Consider the following 21,087-nt stretch of genomic DNA (forward strand, 5'->3'; position numbering starts at 1 on the left):
CCCCTGTGAGTTTCTGAGACCGAAACGCTTCATGGGATTAGAAAGTCCGGTCTTTCTCTCGCAAAGCAGTTGGTTGTTTCAAACTGCTGACCTTGCGGTTTGAACCTGTAATCATTAATTTAAAACCCATTTATATTTATATCCTTGATTTTTAGGGGCTTGCTATGTAATTCCATTTGAAACCTATTCTTGATAAAGAGGTTTGCTATCTTGAGAGAACATAAGTATGATATTGCTTTTAATCGTGTCTTTTGCTTTTGACCATCTTTATTTAATTTAAGATTATAGAATAAATTCCATTATAATCAAGGTGAAAATATATTGGTTTTCTATTTATGCTTTTTCTTCTGTTAGCAAATATGAGTATTTTCTTAATTGTTTAATTAAATATATACTCATGTATTGCGATTTTACACCAGAAATAGTCCTCTAAATCTGATCTTTAGTGTTGAACTAACCAAGGTATTTTCAAATTTTGTGTTTTTTTTCTCATTCTAATATGTTATCCATTTTTATCTTTTCACAATAAAGCTTTTTCTTACTATTAGGACTGTACATATTAAAATCTTTCCATCTATCTCTCTCTGTACGGCGTAGTCCATAAATTATACATACTTTAGCAAAATGTTGTATAACATTTTCCTTTGTCTTATCACATCAATTACCTTTATTCAGGCCATTTGTTCAGAATCTCACCTAGATGTTTTCATCTCTACAGCAAATACCCAACAGCTACATTAGGGGAATAGGCAGACAGCTGGGAAACAGACTCATTGCCTGCCTTGGGGCTATACAAAGCATTCACCAAATCCATCTATCCCTATTTCATTCCACATCAACATGATTTACAAATTTTCAGTATTTGGCTTCTAAGGTTGTGAGAACATCTGCTATAAAGGACGCTGAAAGCTAATAAGTTGTATATTATGTGGAGTCATTATCAGCTTAGATATTAATTATTGGGGATTTTTTTGCCATATTCTATTTCATGAATTCTTGTTTCTGATGAGTGCAGCGTTTTTCTTTTGTTTCCAAATGGATATCTTTTTTATTTTGACACAGGCTTGTGTTAGATAATATTTTTTTAAATTATGGCAAATGTATATAACACACAATTTTAATCATTCTGGATATATAATTCAGTGACATTAATTCTTTTCCCAATGCTATGTGGTCACCACCACTGCCTATATTCAAAATATTTTCATCACCCCAAACAGAAATTCAGCACTGATTAAACCCTAACTCCTCACGAATCCTTCCCCACAGCTCCAAGCAACTACAAATCTGTTATTGTGGATCACATTGACCTGTTCTAGAAATTTCATGTAAGTGGGATTTTGTGTCTGATTAATTTCATCTGCTATACTGTTTTTCAGTTTCGTCTGCGACATAATATGTATCAAAAATTCCTTTCCCATTAGGGCTGAATAATATCCCATTAAATGTATCTACTGCCTTTGTTTGTCTATTTACCAGTTGATGGACAGGGCACTTGGGTCGTTTCCACGTTTTGAATATTGTGACTAGTACTGCGATGAGCAAGGGTCTTTTAATATCTGTAAGATATTTAAATATTTAAATCTTCTAGGTATATCCCCAAAGGAATTAAAACCAGGGATCAAAATCGATCTTTCTTTTATTTTTAATTACATCTCACAAGTCCAGTTTGAAAGGCCATTTTCATGAAAGTTGGGAATTCTGTCTTTCCTAATATGCTGACCTATACATATTAAGCATATGCTGTCAATGTAAGTAGGCTTTTTAAAATGGAAGTTTTATTCATCTTGGTGTGAATAAAATCTGTATCATAGTTACAGAAATACACAAAACAGGCAAACCATTACCAAGTGTGGAGGCCACTGGTAAGCTCATTACGCAAAGGAACAGAAAAGCCAAGGCTGGTGTCATCCAGCCGGGACTGTAAACTGCATGAGAATAGGAAAATAAAGTGATGGTCTAGGCCCCAGAGAATCAAGGCACTATGGTACGATGACAGTGGTGGTCACTGTTGACATGGATTGTGTTCCAGGCATTGTACTAGACACTTTATGTAATTTCCTTTTTTGATAGTAACAACAGCAAGGGAGTAGATAGGTGCCATTTTATGGATGTGCTTATCCAATAAACAGATGATAACAGAGTACTTACAGTGCGTCACGTCCTGTATTGTAGTGAATGAGATTTGTCCTGGAGGAGCTTCTGGGTCAGTGGTGACGAGCTACTCACTAAGTCTTAAAAATGTTGTGCTGAGCAAAGTCAGCTGGACACTAAGTAGGCAACTGAGATTTCAGAACATGGCTGCTGATATTCAGAGCAAGAGATTATTATGTGTGTTAAGACAATGGAAGTGGAAAGAGTTGTTTCTGAAAGCAGGCAGCTAGCGCCAGTCCTCAGACCGGTACTGGCGAGTGGAAAATTATTCACACACCCTCCTTTGGTTCACACCATTCTGATCTTACCTACTCCATCAGTGTTGTGCTACATCCAGAACTGTGGCCAACGTCTCGATCCGGAGACCAATGCCGGCGATGCTTGCACATACCGCCCAGATGCTCAAGCCGTGATGTTGCATTAAAGGGTTGGTCTTGACGTAAGAAAAGAACGACAGATCTTGTTGATGTTTTCAGCATTGTAGGCTGCACAAAAAGTAGGTATATTCCTGTATGCCGTACCAGTCAAACCTGAATCACGGCTACTTACTGACAAGAAGGAACTATTTGAATTGAAGCCCAAATTTCAGTAGCACAGCATCCAAGCCCCTAAACCAGTGGAAACAATGAAAAGGCCAAGCTCAGAAGAGCCAATGACAAATCTGGAATAAAAATGTCTGCCTCCCTAAAACAAACGCATGGTTAACCTAAACTGCCATTGGGAAAGGAAGATGATAAGAAGGAAAAGGAAAGTGATGAAATTCAGATTGGGACCTCATGTAAAAACAGAGGTGTTCACAGACCTGTCAGAGCTCGAGAGTCTGGAAGAAATCTGTGTATCTTGTTCTGCAGTTCCTATTTTCCACGAAGGGATGAAACCCTGTAGCTGTTGTAAGAAAGACACTTCTGGCTTTTCCACACATCCATAGCCTAAGAGGACTGACTGTACACTAGGTAAAGACATGTGAATTAGAAAGGTTGCGGTGGGGGCCTTGTTCCATGACTGGCATTGTGGGAGGGGAGAATGGATGAAGCCAGCATTTCAATATATGCTAAAAATTCACTTCCAGAATTTAGTCAAGTAGAAGAAAATAGTACTTTGTTAAATGTATTCATTGTGTTCCAAGGAGAGAAGGAATTTCATCATAATATGAAACGATGGGGCATCCTCTTTGGCTAAGGCCTGGCCCTCCTGGCATCTCCTTGGCTCAGAGTACCCTTTCTGAGGGTTCTTCTGAGGGAGTCAGCCCGGCCCCACACCCCCACTCACACACACTGGGAGACTTGGAAGGACAGACTGCCCTCCTTGAAGATGAGCGCCTGGGTTTTCGTTCCAGGACACCCAAGTGTTACAATTCCTGGCCTGAGGCTGGACGAACTCTCTTTCCTGCTCAGGGCTGGTAGGCAGGTGGTGACATCGGAAAGGCCTGAACATTGCATAAATCACAAAACTAAGGGGGCAATAATCACCTGAAGCTATGCCTAAGAATCCATCCCCCCAACACACACACACACACACACACACACACACACACACAAAATGGGTCCTAGAAGCAGTATCTTGCTGTCCTGTGCTTGGGTCTGCGAGTTTTAACTGGTATGGAATGACTCTTGTTCACATTAGGTGCCTCATACTTATGGATTCTGTCACCATGAATGCTGATCTTTCAGTAATATTCAGAGCCAGTTTCTCACTTCTTCTCCATCCAAAGAGCATTTTGTTTCTGTGTGGGATGAGCTTCTGTTTAGGTTTCTTTGGGTTTGGTTTTTTTTTTTTTTTACTTGTTTGTTTTTGTTGTTTTGTTCATGCCCTCAGTAGAGACAGGGAAGAGAAACTAAAATATTTTGTAATATTGCTATAAAAAATAAAATATGGGGTGTGCTTGACAGAAAGTGAAGCTATGTAAATCTGAATGCAACACAAACTGAGATCACCAACAGAAAAGCTGAACCCATGCAGTGGGCCAGCCATGAACTACCTGCAGTCTAAGAGCCAGAGAATCCTCAATGATGCGTGCTGAGAAGGGGGCTGACTGCTGTCAGCTTAGTTTTTTTTTTTTTTCAAGTCTGGTACTTCAGAGTCAGCAATAATAGGTTCTTAAAAACCAAAGTCAAATTATTGCTGTGTACACAGGCAGCCTCTTATTGAGTTGCATGAGGCTGATTGTTTGTTTCTCCTCTGTAATAAAACCATAGACATGTCCTATGAAGAAGCTAGAAAATAGCTAATAAACTGTTACAGTATTTCTCAGTGTAAGCAAAGAAATATTAAAGTACAATTACTTTTGTTCACACCTCGTTCTATTCTCTCATAATTAGTAAAGCATGATAGAAAGAATATTTGATTAGTTCTTCATGGATTTTGATTCTATAATACTTGAAATTCTTTAAGGAAGGATTAAAACTATGCACTGTATTTTTCCACTTGGGAGGATTACATATCCTAGGAAGATGCTAAGGTAGTATAATAAGTAATGAAAAAGGAATATATGCATTGGTTGAAATAGGAATTAATTTGCAACTGGTTGACATTTTAAAATTGCATCAAGCCTATATTACTTGCCAGACCGTATAAGAGAATAGGAGGCATTGTAAATAAGAATTAGCGGCATCATTTTAGTTAAAATCAACATTTCAAAAACTATGCAATAATGTAACAATCTTTTTGGAGAGTACTTAATGGTCTTTGTATGGTGTCATGAGTAAATTGTACTTGCTTTACAGCCTGGATTCTCTTAAAATCTTAAATTAGTTGTATATGAAAAAGAAGTTTAATTTGGCCTTACCAATGAATCTTTATAAAATTATAGGCTTTTAAGACTTGTGGATAATAGAAATTAAATGTCTAGAAAATATAGCAACATATGTACAAATATGCTTGATACAATTGATGTATGGATTGTTACAAGAGCCCCCAATAAAATAATCATTTATAATAATAATATTGATAAAATAAAGGATTGCGGAACTATAATAGCATATTAGAAAACTAAATATATATGTTTTGCTTTATAGAAACAATATTACCTGTTAGAAAAATAGTTTAGCTCACTTGTAGTCATTATTTTAGGATTTCCTAAAAGTTTGATAATTTCAAGGTGACACAATGTTTGATATGTTATATTTCAGTTACATGTAGGTTAAAAAGAATAAGATTATTAAGCTGATTGAACCAGGCTAATTCTTTTTAAAAAATCATTTTATTGGGGGCTTGTACAGTTCTTATCATAATCCATCCATGCATCCATTCTGTCAAGCACATTTGTAAATCTGTTGCCATCATCATTTTCAAAACAATTTCTTTCTACTTGAGCCCTTGGTGTCAGCTCCTCATTTTTCACTCCCCCCCACAAGCTCCCTGCCTCATGAACCCTTGATACTTTCTAAATTATTAAAATTTTTTCATGTCTTACATTGACTGATGTCTCCCTTCACCCGCTTTTCTGTTGTACATTCCCCTGGGAGAGGATTATAGGTAATCAGTTGCCCCTTTCTCCCTTCCCCCTTCCTACTATTGCTGCTCCCCTTATTGGTCCTGAGGGGGGTATCTATTCTGGATTCCCCATGTTTCAAGCTCGTATCTGTACCCATGTACATGCTCTGGTCTAGCCAGATTTGTAAGGTAAAATTGCAGTCATGATAGTAGGGGTGGGTGGTTGGAGAGGAAGCATTCAAGAACAAGAGGAGAGGAAACATTGAAGAAAGTTGTATGTTTTATTGGTGCTAGGCTGCAGCCTAACTGGCTTGTCTTTTCCTTGTGTAGGGCTTGTCATCCCTTCTGTAAGGAGATGTGCAATTGTCTACAGGTGGTTTTTGGGTCTCCACTCCACACTCCTCATCATTCACAATGATATGCTTTTTTGTTCTGGATCTTTGATGCCTGATACCTGATCCTATCGACACCGCATGATCACACCGACTGGTGTGCTTTTTCCATGTGGACTTTGTTGCTTCTCAGCTGGATTGCCACTTGTTTATCTTCAAGCATTTAAGACTCCGGATGCTATATCTTTTGATAGCCGAGCACCATCAGCTTTCTTCACCACATTTGCTTATGCACCCATTTTGTTTTCAGAGATTGTGTCTGGAAGGTGAGCATTACGGAATGCCAGGTTATTAGAACAAAGTGTTCTTGCATTGAGGAAGCATGTGAGTAGAGGCCCAATGACCGCCTGCTACCTAAATACTTAACATATAAATATATGTGATTGATATATTTCCCCATCCTTATATATAAATATATTTACATATGTACATGCCTGTATTTAGACCTCTGTAACTGCCCTTTGCCTCCTATTTCTTTCCTCTATTTCCTTTTACTTTCCTCTTGTCCCACTATCATGTTCGGGCTTCATTTAGGTTTCAGTAATTTCTCTCAGTTACATTGCCCTTGATCAAGCCCTACCAGACATCCTACACCCTTCTCGCCATCAGTTTTAGATCACTTGTTGTTCCCTTGTCCCTGGGTTTGTTAACACCCACTTTCTTCACTCCCTCCCCCCTCCCGTGTCCTGCTGGAACTGTTGTACCATTGTTTTTTCCTCCATATTGTTTATCCCACCTATCTTATCTAGATAGAAATTCTTGGACAATAATAACCACAAAAATAAGACAGAAAAAAACAAAGCAAAAGAAAGCAAAACAACAACAACAAAAAGCCGTCAACAAAAAAGAAAAGCCTATAAATAGTTCCAAGTCTGTTTGTGGATCTTTAGGCATGTTTTCTGGTCGAATCTGATGGGGTGCTGCACTCTGGCCCCAAAGTCTATTTTTGGTATTCCCCAGGGACTTCATTGTTTTGCTCCCCTTGCTGCTTAGTGTTTTGACCTGGTGTGATGGAGTCAGATCAGGCATAATTCCCATACAGTCCCTTCAGTGTTGTCTCTTGTAGCACTGTGGCTCAGTGAAGGACCTCGTGTCTTGTGGTGCAGCCGGCCTTATGGGGGACAGGTTAATTCTAGCAGAAAATTTAAATTTTATGAAGGTCATAATTATCAGAACTCAAGTTTGGGCATGAATTATGCTTATTTAGATGAAAATTATTCCCCAATCCCCATGAGTGTCTTTCTTTGTATTAATGGAATTTTTCTAATATTTTGGCATAAATACAATTTTGGTTATGAGATTAAATAAAGTATATCATCACCCATAACAAATGATCAGTGTGGTCTGTGTTAGGCTGAGTTGACTAGAGAAGCAAATCTAGTGACACAAGAAGTAGTTATATTTCAGGACAATATCCCAGCCCAGTCCAACTGAAGTCCGTAATTCCTATACTAGCCCTTAAGTCCCTGTTCAGAATCACGCAGTCAAATGTAATGATGCAGAATGCAGGAAGATCACAGGCCAGTGGGTGCAAAGTTGTGTGGATTTAATAGTGGTGGGTCTGGCAGCAGTCAGGGTCAGCCAGCAGGAAGGTGAAAGCAGAGAGAAGGGGAGGTTCCCAGGGCCCTCCTTATAAGAAGCCACACCCACAAGGAGGCACCACCAAACTGTGAACTGATTGACAGTTTGAATACCATCTCTACACTTTAATATACCTTCCAGTTTACATGAATTATTATTTAACTGCCACAAGATCTTTTTCTAATGTTGCCTTCTTGAGAATCACCCCCAAACAAATTTGAATATGTCATGAAAAATTATTTAAGCCAGGTGTATTATCCACTTCTGAGTTACAAAGCACTGATAGATATTTTAATATAGCTTATATAATTTAGTCGACTTTAGTAGTGACCATCTGACTACTCCTTTTACTCCGAAGAATCTCTGAATTTTGTTACTCAAATAAAAATCTGAGTGATACTTGTATTAGACTTGTACATATAGGTATAAAATTATAATTAGGCAGAACATATTCTACTCTGTAAGTTTGTTTCAAATATTAATAAAATTTCTTATGTTAAAAAAGAAAAGTCAAATGGGTCAATGAGCACATTTTAATACATATCATACCATGAGTAGAGTTTACCTGCTCAGAAAACAAGAGATGAAAAGCAATATAAGAAAACAAATACAAAATCTGAATGTTCTTCTATTTGCAGGTGTATCTTTCCTATCTGAAAGCCTACTTGTGTAAAGTTGCTTCCATAATTCCATCAAATGTATTTTCTAGCATAATTGCTCAAGAAATCATTTTGCTCAGCCTCTCAACAAATTCAGGACTCGCTATTACACCATTTTTTAAACAGAGCCCTCTTTCGTCTCTATATGAGCATACCCAGGGACATGGAGTTCACAGTTTCCTGGACAATCCATCCTGTGGATGGCTCAAGCTAATTGTTTTTAAAAAGATCTTCACATTTGAACTCTTTCCTTTTAAAACGTTCACCCATTTTCTCAAGTATTTCTTTCTTGAACAACACAGAAATTATCTTTTCTTCATTTGATGTAAAAGCTGTTCAAACTATTTGAAGGCCGTTGTTGTACACTTCCAAAGCCTGTAGTTCTCAAGCTTTAAGAAGTAGCAGAAATGCCAAAGTAACATCCCAGTCCTCATCCCAAAGATTCTGATTCACTTGGTCTGTGATGGATCAAAGGAAACTACAATTGAAACAAGCATGCCCAAATAATTCTGACGAAGGTAGTCCACAGCAAGAAACACTGTGTAGGCGGGGCCGAATGAAGATGGTGGTGACTGGCTGGTTGGAGAGTCTGAGGGCTGCTGATCAGAATGAAGGTGCAATATTTGTTCCCAGATGATAAAGAAATGGCTGAAGAATATGATGAAAAGGCATGTGAACTACTTGTGAGAAAGTGATGTGTGAAAAGTACCCTGAATGCTTTGGGTCAGTGGCTGATTGAAGTGGATGATATGGTGCCTCCAGTAGAGGGGGGTCTGGGGGCAGAATTAATCAAAGAAAACTTTGCTAGACACATCTTCATACACAAGAACATCAAGATGAGTTTCCATTGGTGGATCTGAAACTTTCCCTAAGGATGTCTATAAAGCGTGTGTCAACCAGAAGGAGTTCTACCTTATTGTCAGAACCACCAGCCAAAATTACTACAAGAGCTTCTCCCTTCCTGATTTAAACAGATACCAATTTCTGGAAGATTGCACCGCGAGCTTTGCTCATGCCTGCATCATCTCCTACCAGATGCCAAGAGAGATCCTGGTGACCGAGTAGGAGCTCCAGAGAAGCTGAAGAAGGTAAAGACACCCACAACAGTGATGATGACCGTAATGCTTAGGAGTGGGCCCTCTGCCCTGAACCTGTGTGAGTTACATCTGTCAGACTGAGAGTCTCAGCGTCTTGGGCACTCTGGGTTGGGCAGCCTCTGCTCTTGGAGGAGTGATTAATCTCCCTGAGGACAAGACCTGAGGGTACCACGCCTAGCTCCCTTGCTAGGCTTGTTTTATGGAGTAAAGTCGTTCTGCTGAGGAGAGAGAGAGAGAGAGAGAGAGAGAGAGAGAGAGAGAGAGAGAGAGAGAGAGAGAGAGAGAGAGAATCTAAGAGAATATGGTGAGATTTTTTTCCCCTCCAATAAATGATGTTGATAAGATTTTTCTCTCCAAAGTTGATGTATATTCTCTGCCCTCATTAAGTGTATCTCCCATAATGGAATCAAATGTTTAGGTTATATTCTGATTACTAAATAGCTCAGTAAAGCTATTATATTCAGTAACCTACTTTATGTACATCTACTGAAATAGTTCACAGATCTGTCAGCGGATTTTAATATCAATGTCAACCAATACTAAAATGAATTAAGGCAAAAATGAATCACGGAGTGGATAACCAAAAGCTCACAATTAAGCAAGCAGGAGAGAATGGGATGAAATGACAGTACATGAAGGAGGCATATCTTAAATATTATATATAGAGATATATAATTATGTATCATATTCTCACCAAAGGTGATACACAGATATCTCAATAACTCCAGTTCTCCTTTCCCACAGTCTATGAGCCTATGATATTTCTCATTACCAGTAAGTTGTAAAAAATGCTACCTACTGATCTACTGATCTTCCCTTTGAGTTCAAGAGGAGAATAGCATGCTCTACCCCTTGTTAGGAAGCTGGTCAATTTGGCATCCATTCTAATCCAAAATCAGTAGTCAGTGATCAGTTCTCCCTACTCTAACCTGTACTATATTAGGAGTTGAAACCTTGTCACAGTATTTTGAAAATATGTTTGGTCTTCAAAAGACCACTGCGACATTCAAGTTACCTTGGCATTTTTCTTTTTTTGTGTGTGACAGATGATCTAAAAGTCTATAAATAGCCATGAGCAAGATTTTCCCATATGCATACAATTTGAATAGGCCTGGCAAGATGCCTTTAAGCTAATAAAAGTGTCACAGAATGTTATGAATTGGCTCTGCATGCCTCAATGCACCCGTTGTACAGATTAGCATTTTGGTTATGACACCCAGGCCCTGCACCCTCTACCCCAAACAGCAGGAAAAATTTATGAGCCAGAAAACCTTTCTTGGATTGGCCGTAGGCAGTAAGCAGTGGAATGTAGTTTCTTGCAAGGCTGGAGTCTGAGGCACTCAGGGATCAGGGGCAGTCTCAGTGAGTGAGAGTACAGGGAGACGACATTCGTTGTCAGGCTTTCAGATGGAGCTGTAAATCTGAGAACTGAAATCATCTCACATTCAGAAGGGGTTGAGTCGATATTCTTTTAATTAGTATAAAGGATCAAATATAAGATGGTGATTCCGAAACCTACATGCTCATAACCCTTGCATTCAAGGAACAAATACTTTTGACTGCCTACTATGTTACAAAACAAAACTGTAATTCAGTCTCTGAATTTAATAAGCGAGAGGAAACGGGACCAATAAAATAATCATAATAACATACTACTATCAATGACACTGTTATAGCAGTGATAGATACTGGTGCTTTGAGAGCACAGTGGGAAAATACCACTTCTGACCTGGAGAGATGTAGACTACCCAATATGTTGAAGAAAGATATTTTGAAGGAGTTAAGCTAAATTTTGAAGGGTACATAGGTGTGACACAGAGGGAAGAGTTTGAAGAGATTTCAGGCCAAGTAATGTAGCATATCTGTGTGCGTTGGGAAGTGGAGTGGGACGATGCAGGATATGTAAACAGTTAAGAGCTTGCTGCTAACCAAAATGTCAGTGGTTGAACCCATCAGTCACTGCCCAAGAAAGATGTGGTGGTCTGGGTTAAAGTTTTACAGCCTTTGAAACTCTAGGGAGAAATTGTATTGTTTCCTATAGGGATGCTGTGAGTCAGAATAGACACAACCAGGATGGGTTTGGTTTGGGGCTTTTTTTTTTTTAAGGCTATGTAGAGAACAGAAATCCAATGAGTGGTGAAAGATGTGATTGGTGAAATGTTGCTGTTGTTAGGTGCCATCAAGTTGGCTCTGACCCATAGCATTCCTATGCACAACTGACTGAGACCAGCCATGGTTCTGCATCATCCTCCCAATTGTTTCTAAGCCGGAGCCCATTGATGCAGCCACTGTGTCAATCCATCTCATTGAGAGGCTGTTCTTGTTTGGCGACCATTCACATTACTAAGCTTGATGTCCTTTTCCAGAGGCTGTTCTCTCCTACAGTATGTCCCAAGTATGGAAGATGTCTCTGAGCAGCACTCTGACCTTATTGTCATACTTTTAGTGGTCCAGGGTATTTCCAATAATCTTCTCCAGTACCACAATTCAAATGCATCAGTACTTCTACAGTCTTCCTTATTCAATGACCAACTTTTCACATACATATGATGCAGTGGAGAATACCATATATTGGGTCAGGCATACCTTATTCCTCAAAGTAACATCCTTGCTCTTCAATACTCTAATGAGTTCTTGTACAGCAGATTTACCTAATGCAATACATCTTTTTCTCTATGGACTGCTGCTTCCATGAGCTTTGATTGTGGATCGAAGCAAGATGAAATCCTTGAGAACTTTTCTCTGTTTACCAGGAAGTTGCCTATTGACCCAGTTGTGAGGATTTTGGTCTTCCTTACATTGAGTAGTAGTCCATACTGAAGGGTACATTCTCTATCTTCATCAGTAAGTGTGTCAAGTCCTCCTTTATTTCAGCAAGCAAGGTTGTATCATCTGCATACCACAGCTTATTAATAAGCCTTCCTCCAATCCTAATGCAGTACTCTTCATCATATAATCCAGGTTCTCTGATGATTTACTCAGCAGATAGATTAAACAAGTATGGTGAGAGGATACTACCCTGACACACACCTTTCCTGTTTTTAAACCATGCAGTCTTCCCTTGTTCTGTTTGCACAACTGCCTCTTGATCCATGTACAAGTCCCACATGAGCACAATGAAGGGCTCTGGAGAAGGCAATCTCCTCAAGGTTATCCATAGTTTATGATAGTCCACACAGTCTAATGCCTTTGCATGGTCAATGAAACACAAGTACATTTATTTCTGGTATTGTCTGCTTTGATCCAAGATCCATCTGAAATCAGCAATGATATCACTTCGTCCTCCTCTGAATCAAGTCTGAACTTCTGGTATCTCCTTATTGAAGAAATGGGCAGTAATTAAATAAGAAAGGCTCCGTGTGCTGTGCTAAGATAGCTGGGCTCTGTTTGGTAAACAAAAAGGAATGGCAACTCACAGTCTTGATAAGCAACTTTGGCAACAGCATGTAGAATGGGAAGGAATAGAGACAAGACCAAAAGGTGGGAGAATGATTAGAAGCCTGCTGTAAAAATTGAGCTATTTCAGGAGAAAGATGATCGGGTTTGAACGAAGATAGTAGCATTAGGAATTGCAGGAAGGAGATCCATTTGAGTCTACCGAGAAAGGATATTTGTCCTTTTTTTGTGTTGTTTTTTTTTAAAATTTTATTTTGTGTCTGAAACTTACATGGACCTTTAGGTCAAAGAGTTTGATGGTAGCAGGAAGAGGGTCATGGGATGGTGTGGTGTAACACGATAACAGTTAATGCCATATAAGATATTTGTAGGGAATTCAGCTTGAAAATTCTATCTTTTCAGCTCAACATGTGAAAAAAGCTATTTGCTGAAGATTGGTTGCTTAGTCTATTGAGGGTTAACAACTTATGTGCTAGCCTGCTCCAGGAAATAATGAAATGAGAATAAAAGCAAGTTAGGATAAGAGTACGTTAGGATAAGGGTAAGGGTGGATCATTCCACCAGCTGTCTCTTTTTCCTCTCTCCAAAAGCACAAGTACCCTTCAAGCAATTCCAAAAAAGAAGAAGCTTTCTGTGCCAGAGACCAATTTCGTTTCCAAAGGAAGAATCCAGCAGACCATATGGGATGCACTTGATGATGCCATTCGGTTCAGAACATACAATATCAATAAGAAAAAAGAACTAGAATAAATGTGTTACATTATTAGAGCATGAATTAAGTTTAAAAGATTAAAAATTAATCTTGTGAACAACAGTGTATCTGATTATGAAAAGACATAATAGAATACGATTATACCATACATGTTAATAAAACTGAACTCAGAATTTTTAATACTGAAGATATTAATCAGGAGGAACTAAATAATGTATTATTCCTAACAATGGAACAATCCCAGGCTTACAATACATAAGTGTGGCCAATTGATTATTCTTAAACATAGATCTAAAGGGGGAGTTAAATATTCAATTAACTAAAAAAAAAGAAAAGACCAAACAAATAAAAGAACCCTTACTGCTTCTAATCAATTCTGACTTAATGTAATGCCATAGGGCAGGGAAGAACTCCCCTATAAATTTATGAGACTCTTTTACAGTCGTAGAGAACCTCATCTTTCACCCAAGGGGTGGTTTTGAACTTCGGACATTGTGACTACCAGTCACATGCTTAACCACTCAAGCCATCTGTTCAATTAACATTAGCTATCAAATATGTGTGCATAAATCTGACAAAGAAGTAAGAAACCACTTGTTCATTGACAAACCCTTGGAGAGAGAAATTAAATAAATGGAGATATATGTCACTGTGTGGTTTGCAATTCAACATTAATATGATATCAGTTCTTCCCACGTTGATGTATAGATTCAATACAATTTTAATCAAAAGCTCAGTAAGCATTCTTGTAGAATTGGACAAAATAATCTTCAAATGCACACAGAAATGTAGAGTATATCTATGAGGCCAGGATAACTAGATAAACAAATCCAGTGATACCTATCTGTAAGCAAGAGGTTTAGATTAAAGAGTAATTATATATCAAGAAATCATCCCAGCCCAGTCCAACTTAAGTCCATAAGTCTAATACTATTCTATAAATCCCTCTTCAGGCTCAAGCAGACACATGCAATGATGAAGAATTTAGGAGGATTATAGGCTTGTGAGTGCACAGTCCTGTTGATTTCAGTTTGTGGAAGCATATCAGGACTCCAGCAGTGGTCAGGGTCAGTAGCAGAGAAGGGAAAGGCTGAAAGAGAGGGTGGTTTCCTGGGCTGTCCTTATGAGAAGGCCACACCCCAAGGAGGCCCCATCAGGCTGTGACCTGATTGACAGTTTGGATATCACTCCTACACTTTTATATGTCTCCAAGTTTATATAACATTATCTAAATCTAACAGACCACCTCTAGTTAAATTGAAACACTTATGCAATTCTTTAGCCATGAATAATTAAAAAAAATAAAATCATATTTTCACCTAACTGGAAAAAACTAAAATGTGTACAATTGAAAATTTGCCAGCCCCATTTAAATATAACATTCTATATGTGGACAAAACAAAAACTTCTATGCCTAACAATTGCAGTTATATGAACTTTAATCTTATAATCTTATCAACATCTTCCCACATCCATGAATGTTGTAAACCAGCCACTTCATGCCTTTATCTTGCTCCATTTTGGGAATCCATTTTCTATATTGCCCATTTCTATCAACCCAGTGTTCTGAGGAGACAAGCGTGTTGTTTGTTAGGGAGAATCTTCATTCCAGTTGGAACCTTGTGAGTCTGCATCAATGAGAACTCATATCAGGGAAGGGCATCCAGAAAGTCAGCAGCAATGTGCACTAATTCACAGGCTCAAAAATCTTATCTTCATCTGGTCAGGTTCTGGTCAAGTCATTGTGGAGCTCCTTGCTTAGCCTCACCAGAATGCCAATTGGCTGCCTTGCCTCTTGACCCTGGCTCCTTCACAAATTCTCAACCAAACCATGCTCCTTCTGTTAGATCATGCCATAGGCTAAGATTGCACACAAGTCTTTAAACTTCAGACCAGCAAGTTAACTCTTTTCTCTCCTCCAGTCCTGTGAACCAGGCCCACAGGTGTCAGTGACCAGACTCAACCTGTCTCTCTATTGCTGTTTTTCTCCTCCTTCCACTCAACAAGTAGATCTAGAGCAGCGGTACTCAACCTGTGGGTCGTGATCATTTTAGGAGTCAAACCACCCTTTCATAGGGGTCACCCTATTCAAACAGTAGCAAAATTACAGTTATAAAGTAGCAATGAAAATAATTTTATAGTTGGGGGGTCACCACAACACGAGGAACTGCATTAAAGGGTCATGGCATTAGAAAGGTTGAGAACCACTGATTCTAGAGGGTGACCTGTAAGTATGAGGGGGTACCCCAAAAAGACAGGAATTCTGCTGGATGGAGTGGAGATTTTTGTAGTATGCATTTCTCCTGCTAGATGAGCATACAGCAATTAGCTCTAAATTAGTGCACCAAGTGGCATCGCTTGGGAAGGTTCTCTCTGGTCACAGTGAATTTTTTCATGAAAGCAATTCGTTCAAACCTCGTGTGTTTTTTTTGTGATGGCTGATTTATGAGAACAGTGTGCAGCTGTGAAATATTGTTTTCTGCTCAGGAAAAATGCTGCAGAAACTGTTGAGATGCTGAACTCAGCTTATAAGGAAATATAGGAAAAACGCAAGTGTATGAGTAGTTGTCTCATTTCCAAAAAGATGAAATATTGGTTGTTGACAAGCCTCATTCCGGATGTCCATCAACTTCCTCAATGGACAAAAATGTTGACTTGTAGTGCATTTGGAGTCCATTCCACCAGGTCAGGTCAGACTGTTAATCAAGCTTTCAAAAAAGTTCTGATTTTGGCAGACGAGGGACTGGTTTGGCCACCACGACAATGCACCTGCTCATGCAGCCATCTCAGTGCACCAGTTTTTGGCAAAAAAAAAAAAGCATGTCTCTCTTGCCCCCCACACCGGATTCACCTGGGCGCACATTGTGTGACTTTCTTTTAGTTCCCGTGAATGAAGAGGGATATGAAAGGACAGCATTTGATGACATAGAAGAGGTGAAGAAAAGAACAAGGGAGGTGCTGTCGGTCATCCAAACAGAGGAGTTTGAAATGTATTTCCATGGAATCACAGATTTGGCAAATGTATTAAATGTAATGGAGAGTACTTTGGAGGTTACAAGGTTGTTTAGTACAAAAATGTAAATACATAGCTTTGAAAGAAAATTCCACTTTTGGGGGGTACCCCCTAATATTTCAGATGGCCCACAGGCCCCCTTTTATATTCAGAACTACTTCATGGGTCCAAGGTTTTCTAGCTTCAGGCCCAAACTGCTAGTGTAAGATTTTTTAAAATGAAGTAGCTCCTCTTTTCCTTCAGTCAACAGCTGAAGTGCCAAGTCTTTTCAAATACAAATATTCGGAGCCCTCAAGGTACTGGGTGGGCTTACTTTTTAAGCATTCTTTAAACACATTTCCTATACTCCTTTAACAGAACAAATTTATTACCTGAAGGTAGTGGGCTTACAAACTCTCTATTAACATTTCTCAATAATCATTTCTATCACCCATTATATCAATAACAATAAGTAGAAAAATCAATATTATTCTAGTACAGCCAGTTCCTAAACACAGCTCTTGTTGTTGGGGGCCATTGAGTCAGCTATGACCCATCAGAATCTTATACACAACAGAACAAAACATTGCATGATCCTATGCTGGCCTCACAATTATTCCTAGCCTGAGCCCATTGATGTCCCCATTGTATCAATCCATCTCATTCAGGGCCTTCTTCTTTTTTGCTGACCACTTTACCAAACATGATGTCCATTTGTAGGGGCTAGTCTCTTCTCACAATATGTCCTAAGCATGTAAGACAAAATCTTGGCATCCTTGCCTCTAAAGAGCACTCTGACCTTATTCTTCCAACACAGATGGGTTTGTCTTTTTAGCCGTGCATAGTAGTTTTAATATTCTTCTCCAGTACCAAAATACAAATGTATTAATTCTTCTATGGTAGCGGTTCTCAGCCTGTCGGTTGTGACCCCTTTGGTGGTCAAACGACCCTTTCACAGGGGTCATTTAAGACCATCGGAAAACACATATTTCTGAGACACCACTCCTCTATCTGTCTCCAGGGAGGTCCGCCCACATGCAGATATGCCCACATATGAGTACCTGGTGTGAAGACTGTTACCCATGCTCCACCATGCTTCAAGACAAAAATTCATTTATTTGTAATTAGAAATAAATATTTCACAATATAGAATTACATATTGTTTTGTGATTAATCACTATGCTTTAATAATGTTCAATTTATAACAATGAAAATACATCCTGAATATCAGATATTTCCATGACGATCCATAACAATAGCAAAATTACAGTTATGAAGTAGCAACAAAAATAATTTTATGGTTGGGGGTTGCCACAGCATGAAACATTATTAAAGGATCACAGTATTAGGAAGTATGAGAACCACTGTTTTATGGTCTTCCTTATTCAATGTCCAACTTTCACATGCATATGTTGCAATGGAGAATAGCATAGCTTTCGCCAGGTGTACCTTAGTACTCAGAGTAACATGCTTGCTCTTTAATACTCTGACGAAGACTTGTGCAACAGATTTACCTAATGGAATATTTCTTTTGATCTCTTGATGACTGCTGCTTCTGTGAGCATTGATTGGGGGTCCAAGCAAGATGAAATCCTTGGTGTCAACCTTTTTTCCATTTATCATGATGTTAATTATTGGTCCAGTTGTGAGGATTTTGTACTTCTTTATATTGAGTTGTAAGCCATACTGAAGGATACATCCTCAATCTTCATGAGCAGGTGCTTCAATTCCTCCTCACTTTCAGCAAGGAACGTCATGTCATCTGCACACCACAGCTTATTAATAAGCCTTCCTCCAATCCTAATGCAGTACTCTTCATCATATAATCCAGGTTCTCTGATGATTTACTCAGCATATAGATTAAACAAGTATGGTGAGAGGATACTACCCTGACACACACCTTTCCTGTTTTTAAACCATGCAGTCTTCCCTTGTTCTGTTTGCACAACTGCCTCTTGATCTATGTACAAGTCCCACATGAGCACCATGAAGGGTTCTGGAGAAGAAATTCCTCTCAAGGTTATCCATAGTTTATGATAGTCCACACAATCAAATGCCTTTGCATGGTCAATGAAACACAAGTACATTTATTTCTGGCATTGTCTGCTTTGAGCCAGGATCCATCTCAAATCAGCAATGATATCACTTGTCCCACAACTTCTTCTGAATCAAATCTGAACTTCTGGCAGCTCCCTGTCAATGTCCTGCTGCAACTGCTGTTAGATGAGCTTAAGCAAAATTTTGCTTGTTTGTGATATCAATGATATTGTGTAGTTTGAGCATTCTATTGGGTCACCTTTCTTTGTAATAGGCACAAATCTGAATCTCTTCCAATCAGTTTGCCAGGTAGCTGTCTTCCAAATTTCCTGGCATAGATTAGTGAGTGTTTCCACTATTTCTTCAGCTTTCTTAAACATTTCCGTGCATATTCTGTCAATTACTGAAGCCTTGTTTTTGGCTAATGAATTCAGTGCAGTTTGAATGTCTTCCTTCAGCACGATTGGTTCTTGCTCATGTGCAAGTGGTGGACTGTTGGCTAGTTATTTTTGGTACAGTCACTCTGTATATTCCTTGCATTTTAACTTGATGCTTCCTGCATCATTCAATATTTTGTCGATAGAATCTGTCAAAACTAATTTGAGGCATGCATTTTTTCTTGATTTCTTATAATTTCAGATGTGCTGAGTGTGTTCTTTCCTCTTGGTTTTGTAATTCTAATTCCTTGCACATTTCATTATAGTATTTGGCTTTGTTTTCTTGAGCTGCCCTTTGAAATTTTCTATGCATGTGCTTGACTCCGTCATTTCTTCTATTTGCTTTAGCTACTCTATGATCAATAGCAAGTTTCAGAGTTTCATTTCACATTACTTTCATATTTTCTTTCCTACCGGTTTTTTTTAACTTTTTTATTTCTTCATGAATGCTGTTCTTGATGTCCTTCCACAACTCATCGAGTCTTCCATTGTTAGTGTTCAATACAGGAAATCTGTTCATGAAATTTAGGTGGGATAGATCCGAGGTCCTATTTTGGCTCCTGTGGAATTATTTTCATTTCCTTCACCTGTATCTTGAACTTACATATGAGCAGTTGATGATCTGATCCACAGTTGGAGCCTGGTCTGGTTTTAGCTGATGATATTGCACTTCTCCATCGTGTCCTCCAACACATGTAGTCATTTTGACTTCTGTGTATTTCATCTGGGGAAGGCCATGTGTAAAGCTTCTTTTGTGTTGTTGAAAAAAAGGTATTTTCTATGAACAAGTGGTTGGCTTTGCACACACACGCACAAGCACAATTCTTAAACCAGCCAAATTCCGTATTTTCTTATCTAAATTGTCACAATCATATGCAATATGGCCTTAGGCCTCTGACAGCATCAAGCCATGGCCTAATTTTCTGTCAGCTGTTTTGCCTCAGAGAAGCTCAAGACCATTTTTGCCCCTTGACCTCACATTTAGCATCCATCACATTCAATTTTTACCACTTCAGAGGGGCATAACCAAAAACAACTTCTAAGGAGCAAAACCTTCACTTCAGATGCCCTTTCTAGAAAACAACCAAGTAAACCGGGTGGCCCTATCTGACCTCTGGCTAGCCAAAGAAGAAAAGCTGCCATAAAGCCGAGGTCAGACAAGCCTCCACTCTCTATCTTCTTGATTGTTTTTCTGGTACCCTATTCCCCAGGCCCTGTAATGTGTGCGGCCAGGTTGACTAAAGAAATTAATCTAGTGACACTCAGCTATGTGTAAGAAAGAGCTTGATATCAAGGAGTAATTGTATATCAAGAAAGTGTCCCAGCCCATTCCAACTCAAATCCATAAATCTGATACTAGTTCATTAAGTCTGTCTTCAGACTCATGCAGCCACATGTAATGATGTAGGATGCAGGAAGATCCCAGGCTGGTGGATGTAAAGTCGTGTGAATCCAAGGTTAGTGGAGACATGGCAGGGATCCCACAGCTCTCAGGGTCACCAGCAAGCAGGAAGGTAAAGAGAAGGAAGCAGGTTCCCAGGGTCCTGCTTATGAGAAGGCCACACCCCAAGAAGGCCCCATCAGCCCGTGACCTGATTGAGAGGTTAGATATTACCCAAACACTTTTATATATCTTCAAGTTGACATAAAATTAACTATTGTTGTAGCTATACTACAGAGAACAACTTTGAAAAGAAAAACAAAGTTGGAAGATTACTAGTACCAAAATCAAGACTTCCTGCAAGGATCCTTAGTGTGGTTAATCCTTTTAATTTTAGCCATTCTAATAAACACTCAGTAGTATCTCACTGTAGTTTTATTTTTCATTTTTAATGACTAATGATGTGGAGCATCTTTTCATGTATCAGATTGCCACCCATACATGATAAGTGAAAAGTATTGTTTTTTTTCTAATCATAGGAGCCCTTGTTAAACAAAAAGAACAAAATGTGAAACGTGTTTCCTGACATATACTCCATTTAGATTTACACACGTCTGAAGGCAGTGTTTCCACTTCTAACCTTCCTGCAAGTAATTTTGCAGTCTTTGATTAACAGCACATCAAAATGTCAGTTTTGACAAACTTGAGAGACACAAATCATGTTCCTTTTAGTATTCTTTGAATTTTAGAAATGAAGAAAAATCTGATGGGGCAGGATCAGGGCCATAGGGTGTATGGGGAAAGGTTTCCAAACAAA

At 38.8% G+C, this 21,087-nt stretch overlaps 2 pseudogenes; both read left to right on the top strand.

The window, feature by feature from the left end:
• The first annotated feature begins 2,344 nt into the window (after window positions 1–2,344).
• Window positions 2,345–4,143, top strand: LOC142433662 (cysteine and histidine-rich domain-containing protein 1-like; annotated as a pseudogene).
• Window positions 4,144–8,780: 4,637 nt separating this feature from the next.
• Window positions 8,781–9,301, top strand: LOC142433663 (protein DPCD pseudogene; annotated as a pseudogene).
• Window positions 9,302–21,087: the final 11,786 nt, after the last annotated feature.

This window comes from Tenrec ecaudatus, chromosome X (assembly GCF_050624435.1).
Source record: "Tenrec ecaudatus isolate mTenEca1 chromosome X, mTenEca1.hap1, whole genome shotgun sequence".
Classification (NCBI taxonomy): Eukaryota; Metazoa; Chordata; class Mammalia; order Afrosoricida; family Tenrecidae; genus Tenrec; species Tenrec ecaudatus.